The following is a 7,647-nucleotide window of genomic DNA, read 5'->3' as shown; positions in this document are numbered from 1 at the left end:
GATCTCTCCGCCTTCAGGAATATCCGACTGCCGGGCGGTGGTGGCGCACGCCTTTAATCCCAGCACTTGGGAGGCAGAGGCAGGAGGATCTCTGTGAGTTCGAGGCCAGCCTGGTCTACAAAGGGAGTTCCAGGACAGGCTCCAAAGCTACAGAGAAACCCTGTCTCGAAAATCCAAAAAATAAATAAATAAACAAACAAACAAATAAATAAAAGGAATATCCGACTGTCTACTGCTCTCTGGTTTCTGGGATTCCTCTGCTTTTTCTTTTTCTTCTCTGTGACTCACTTGCCAACTAAAGGCCTACTCCAAATGCAGTTATGAATTATCAGTAACATCTAACTTCTGCATGATCACTGTCTTACACGTACCATCTCCTTCGTTAAAACTCACCAAAATCTTATGCTCAAAGCTGGATGAGAAGAGAAAATGTCTCTGACCCTCCCATGCTGAGGTCACAGGAGCAGGTCCTAGGGCTCAGATGTTTGAAATGGATTCTGGAGATCCATATTCAGGTCCTCACATTTGCATTACAACCATTTTGCCAACTGAGTCATCTCCCCTGGCTCAATGAAGACAAGTTTTGAAATTAGAAAGCTGGACCTGTGACAATTACACTCTACGATTATCCTGGTAATTTTGTTTGACATTTGTTTGACTTCGATGTGCAAGTTTAAAAACTGTTCTGTATATCAGAGGGAAACATCTCTTCCAACACCTCTCAAATGTTCTGCCTCCTGGAGCTCCTACATGAGTCAGCAAGTGGCTAACCAAGTGTTACCAAAGGAGAAGCTACCTTGGCAAAATTTTGATTTCTAACCACTTTTCACAGACTCGAAGCCTGAAAATGTCTCTCTGGAACAAAGGACTTTCTGGGTAAAGAATTAGCAATAAATTTTGGGAAGAAATGGAAACAGTGAAGCTCTGAGCTACAGATGTCTGTTCATAGGACGTCTTCTCATCACACTGGGCCAGTTTCCTATAACTGTTCTCCAAAATCAATTAATTCACCATTTTCTGCTATGGAAAAAAGAAGAAAAAGAAAAGATAGCAGAGACCTATCCTCAATCCTGTTTGTTATATAACAGCTCAGCGGGCAGAAACAGGCTATTAATAAAGGTTGCAGCTAACAGTGAGTAATTTCAATTAATTCATCAGCCGCACTAAAATGACCCAATATCCACAAAGTCCTTTCAAAATGATCTTTGTTGATTGATTCTTAGAGGAATGTCATTTAATGAAATGGTTAGATTGCCAGTCAGCATGCTTCTCATAGAAATCCCAGGCAATGTGAGATTGAGAGAAAATCAGCCTCCAGAATTTTAGGGTATGGACATCAAAGTCTTCCATTTGGCCACTTCATTGTGTGCTTAGAGCTAAGGAAAAGGGATGTGTGGCTACAATAAGACATATTAAAATTGGTCAGTTCAAATAAAGCAAAACTTTACCTTGGGTTTCAATGAGCTCTAAGGATCAAAAATGTCCATGTGCAATGGACACTAACTACACTGGTGTTCAGATGACAGTACCTTCATGGCCGCCGTTAGGAGTCAAAAATATGTTTCCATTTCTGACTGATAAGGAAGAGAGACCTCTAGGTCCACCAGACCACAGGGGCATATAAAAAAGAGAATGAGGTAAACATGGTGATAGTGGTAGTGGAAATTTTGGTGAAAGAAATCTGACTAGAAAAACAAATTACCGAGAAAGGACAGGATGAACAAGATGCTGAAATGGCTAATAGGCAGTTGGTAGCAATAGGAGCTAGATGTGGCTGCTGGAAACTCAGATTTGCTGTGTGCTATTGTCTCCACCCCTGGGTTATTAGGAGGGATAGCTTCCTCACTGGGTCAAACAGGGAATGAAGATTAAAAAGAGGGACTGGAACAACAAGTAAGTAGTACTTTGTTTTTGTTTTTTAAATCAGGTGAGAATTATATTCTGTGAACAGTTGCAACATCCAAATGATCACTGAGTCGTTTTACAGTTAGGCAAATGCCGTAACACACAGAGCCCACATTCAAATCTGAAATCTTACCATGAAAATTGCAAAGATATTGTGCAACCACGACTACAGACAGTTACTAAATTCTTTCAGAGCTGCAGAATTTCTGATTTCCTTTCAAATACTGTTTGTAGTCCTTACCCAAACTGACGGATCAGTATCATATGCTCTGTCAGAACATAACAGGGAGTTGAAGGGAGGACACAAGGTTGTGTTCCACCTAGAGCTGCTGCCAATTTACAGAGAAGACTTTGGAATCCTCCCACTTATCCTTTAGAGCTCGTATTTTCTGACTCACTTCTTCTTCCCATTTTTATTGTTGCAATTTGAAACCATTTATGAAGGATTTGTGTGGATATAAACTAATAATTTTGATGTCTAGAGTATGCAATCCTCTTCTTCTGGGGAAAATTTGTTACTGAAAAAGTGTGTGGTAATTAAATGAGAATGATTTATGGAACTGCATCATACACATCAGTTTATAAAGTGTGTAATATTACTATTTTTAAAAGAATTATATGCACTATTAAAGTTCAAAGTGTCTATCACTGGGTCACAGCATTGTGGATTCTTCTAAAATGATTTTGCATATCTATGTTTCTACTTCTCCTTAAGAAACATGGATTTTTATATAATGTATTTATATATTTATTTTTATCATAAATAAGACATTAGTCAATATTTCTCAAAATAACTTAGGGCATAAAATAAGCATTTGTTTCTATAAATAAACATGACATTTACACATAGTCTATATTACCATATTGCATAAAAACAGGCCAATCATTCTAAAACACTAACAGGTTTTGACCAGCTCTTGTTCTCTCTCCACAACCCATAGTAGGTCATGCATTCTTCCACTGTCTGCCTCCTAGCCTCCTTATTTTACTCATCCAATGCACATTCCAGGTTAACAATCTGTAATTCTTCAATATTTTTACCCATGATTATCTGTTCAGGTAAATATTCACACATTGACAGGCATTGTTCAACAAAATAGAATCAATTATATATAGGTCTCTTCATCTTGCTTTTTCCCAGTGAAAAATAAATTAACTGTTACAACTCTGATTTATTATTTTAATTGCCACGTGATATCTCATATTATAATAATATGATCATAATTATAAATGAGCACAGCTTATGGATCATGATTAGTTCAGTTATTCTCCTCTGAAACATCTAGATTGTGTTGCCATTATGAAAAATGTTGGAATCAAATCCTTATATGTGAGCCATTACTCATGATTTTCTTTACTTAGGAAAATGTCCCAGGAATGTAATGTTAAATCAAAGGAAATAGGCATTTAAAATTTTAGAATACTAGATTACTTTCCAAAGAAGCAATAACAATTAACAACTTAATCAATCATTTCTGAAAGTGCCCTCTTTTTGAATTACTTATATTAAAAAACTTTATTCTTTTCATATTTTGTGTAATAATTAAATATGATTTCATATCTGAGAGTCCCACAACTACGAAAACATATTTCATTATTAACTTAATTTTATTTCCAGATTAAATAATTTAAAGATCTTTTCAAGTGCCTATCCGTTAGTGCTTCTCAAATGAGTTGTATTTTCTGAGTACTTATTGTTCCTCTCTATCTATGGAGTATTTGCATCTTCCTTAGCAATTTTAAACTATTTTTTGAACACTTTGTATATTAATTTTTTATTGTTGCTAGTTTACTACAATCTATTGTTTGTTTTCCAATTGTATATGATAACTATATAGAAATATATATTTACTGCATAAAATTTATAAAATTACTGTATATATTCTATATAGTTAGCAATTTTTGCAGAAATTTTCATTTTGTTTTAGAAGATCATGAAGGATTATGTATTGTATTTTTGATAGTTTCAGTATTAGTCTCCAAGAGGGCACAACAATAACAGAATTGTTTATGCAAGTTGATGAGCTGAGAAAAGAAGCATCCTAAGTTATAGAAACACTGCTAAGTTATAGTAGTTTACGTAGGGTAGAAGTTGGTGCTTGGGAGAAAGATGGTTGACCCGAGGTCCTAGGCAAACTTTTCTCTGCACAGTTATCAAAGCACAGGGAGAAATAACAACCATCTCATGGAATCATTGAAATGAAGTATTGGAGCAGTGGAAATGTACGGATATATAGCAGAACATAAAAATACATGGGAGTCTTGTAAAGGAACTGAACTTATAACATTTACCTTTGACTTTGTAATATCAATCTTAAGTGAAGAGATGTTTTATTGAACTGGGTGGGTGGAGTTCCTATCTCCTTAAAAAGGTCACAGGAAGCTTATCTACATGACTGGATTGCTCAACTATTTCTTGGTGCATCTTTTGTGTACTGACAGACGCAATATCTTGAGTACTGTGGGGAAAGGACTCCTGGTGCACAGAGACAGCTTGACAAGGTACCTATGTAATTTCTGCAAATTATCTAGTGAACTATCCCAAACAATACCAGATACCCAATTCTTTGAATAAACCAGGAACCACTGCCCACCATCTCTCTACTTATTAAAGTATATTGGAAGCCTACTTTGAGAGAATCATGTTGCCCAGACCCCCAGACAATAGGATGGTGGCTCTGTCCACTTCCTGTTGTCCCTTACCTCAGAAGAGCTCACACCCACTCCCTATTGTATGACCTTCATCCCAGGAAAAAGACCAGCCATAAACAGATTGTACAAGGAAGCAGATACATAGTTCTTGTCAATCACCTTTATCTCCAAGATAAAGTTGCCCACTTTGACCAGTTCAAGTGGCAAAGGTTCAGGAAAGCACAGTATTGCGCTTGTCCCCATACCCACAGCTTGGGAAGTAGCTGAGTAGCCAGTCCTACGTGGTTTAGCCCTCTACAAAAAGTAACCAGGTATCCCTGCTGATCTTTTTAGAATTCCTAGAAATGATTAGGAAACCTACTCCCAGTAGCTCAGCTTCCTGAGGTTCTGAGAAACAGGGGAAAACAGCTGGGAAACGTTGCATATACAGTTCAGTCTCCAGAAGCACCGTGCATCGATCAGTGAAACCCTTAAACGCTTACCTGACAGATGACAAGTGTTGATCTCTTGGCATACCTACCTTTCATACAACCCTCCCCTACAGAAGCAACAGACATGCGGTATACCCAGCTTAGCCAAACAAGATGGTCCCATCCCCTATGAGCCACAGAAACTGACCTGATCCCACAGAAACAGGTGGATGTACCACACAGAATCTAGGGATCTCACTCTGCCTAGAGAATCTGTATTTCAGGTATTGGTGTGATTCAATATTATCTGCCTCTGTGGTCAATAAGGCAAACATTGCCAAATACCTTAATAATTTCTAGGGATATCCCACTAAATCTCTCATCTGGACTCAAGGTCAACACAGCATATATAAACAAATGCCTAGTCAGATAACCTGCAGAAAGTCTCACTAAGAAAGCCACCTTGAAAATTAGGCAAGACAACTCACTCACCAGATGTACAGATACCAACAGGGCAGTAAAAGAAGCTTAAATAAGAACACGAGGCCTCTGAAGTAGGACATATTCTATTAATTGACACCAAAAGACAAAAGAAGTTGACAAATGTCCTAATGAAGAATTCCAAAGAATGATTTTAAGGAAGCTTAATGAAATATAAGAATAGAAATAATTCCTGGTGTGAATGAGAGAATCAACAAAAAAGAGATGATAAAATCAAACTAATAAAAATATTTGAGACAAAGAACTTAATACATGTATGTAATTTAAAGTAGAAACGAGAGCTTCTACAGAAAAATTAATCAGATGAAAATGAAAGAATTTTGGCATATGTATTATGTAAGGAAAAATTCAGACCTTTAAGCAGGTGAACAAAGCACTTTATTATTGAACTAAACTCCAGGTTCGAAGAATAACTTCCTGGGTTTGAGATTTGAAATAGCCTTTGAAATAATCTAGTTAGATTTTTGTCTTTGCGTCTATGCATATATGTAAGTGAGTGAGTGATGGTGTGTGTGTGTGTATGTGAGTGTATGTGTGTGTGCAAGTAAGTGTGAGTTCACTTTCCACATTATTCATTAGGTCTAACCCTAAGACTGAGATTGGTAGTAGCCAAAAAGCCAGCAAGCCCCTAATTCTGCCCCTAACAGCACAGGGTTAAAAGCTCATTTAAGATGCTGCCTGACTGATAACCTGAGAGCTGAATGAAATATTTTCCTAAGTGGACTAAAAGGTATGATGTCTATGGGATACTTCTCTGACCAGTAAAGACATAAACAGACTGTTAGTGAAAGGATAGAGAAAGATACACCATGGAAATGGAAGGTACAAACAGCGGATGCAGGAGACTAGTATTCTCAATACTAATTGGAGTCCCCAGCTAGCAGCAAGCCTTCATTCAATCGTTCTTTGTGTCAGATTGCAGCAAAACAGGCTACTCTTTTCAAGGTTAGACAGTGTTTGCTAAGATCAGAAACATCCCAATAAGTGTTGGTATGCCACACCATTAAGATGCAACTTTCCCAACATCTGGGTTTGTTTATAGTTTTGCTGACTGAGACTCCACTTGCCTCTTCTATTTTAACACTAGATAGCACTCTGAGGCCAGGCTTGCATCAATTCTTCTGTTCACTTAAACCCATATAAAACAGGAGTTTGGTAATCCGAAGTTGGTAATTTGGGGAACACAGCTTAGTCATACACCATTTCAAATCAGGATCTAATAAAACCTTTTTACTCATTAAGATGGACACGTGCCCATCATTACTTGGATTGTTTGTGCTGACTCACTTCAAAGGTAGATGCTCCTCTTATATTACTTCTGGAGAGCTGTACAACAGCAGGAGTGGCTATGATGACATCAGATAAAACAGACTTTAAATAAAGACCAAGAAGAGGGATTAAGAATGTCAATGTGCAATGACAAAGGTTTTAATTTAACATGAGAAAATGATTGTCAGTATATGTTCACTTAAAGTTGCAGTTTGTATTTATATAAAGCAAGCATTAAAAAGACAAACTCTAATGTAGTAATAGTTTGGTACTTCAATATCTAACTTTCATCTAGACAGATCATTCAGACAAAGAGCAACAAAGGAATAATGAGTTTAAACTATGCTAGAGATCAAATAAACTTAACAGGTATTTGTGAAACATTGAAAATAGCTTAAATATATATTCTTATCACAAACTTTGGAGCAGTTGACACCGGATGCTGAGAGAGGAAGACTATGGGTTCAAGACCAGTCTAAGCTTCCCAGAAATCCAGTCACAGAAGCATAAACACTTGAAAGCAACCTTCCATTCACTATCAAAAAATAAATTTGGACAGCATACTCTAGTTATAATCATAAGGTTTTGTTTTAATCCTTATACTTTAACTATATAAAATGGGAAAATAATATGAAATAAATTATATATCTCTGTCTGTTAATCTTTGGACACAACTATACTCAAGGTTATGAACAATGAAATGTTAGCGTAGAATTGCATGGGGTTGGAAGGTACAATCAAGACCTTGTATTATATTTGTGAAAAACAGCCTCAAAGCCACGAGACACTACTATTGCCTCTGTTCACCCATCTTTCACCCTCTAGGGAGCCTTCTCTGCCACCTTATTTAAGAGTAGCATTTTAGCTTCTCTAAGAACCCGAATTATAGGTTCAATGTCCTTTATTTATG

This window comes from Alexandromys fortis, unplaced genomic scaffold (genome assembly GCF_014885135.2).
Source record: "Alexandromys fortis isolate MF-2015 unplaced genomic scaffold, M_Fortis_MF-2015_v1.1 scaffold_131, whole genome shotgun sequence".
Lineage (NCBI taxonomy): Eukaryota > Metazoa > Chordata > Mammalia > Rodentia > Cricetidae > Alexandromys > Alexandromys fortis.
The sequence above is the reverse complement of the archived record's forward strand: the minus strand, read 5'-3'. Positions refer to the sequence as shown.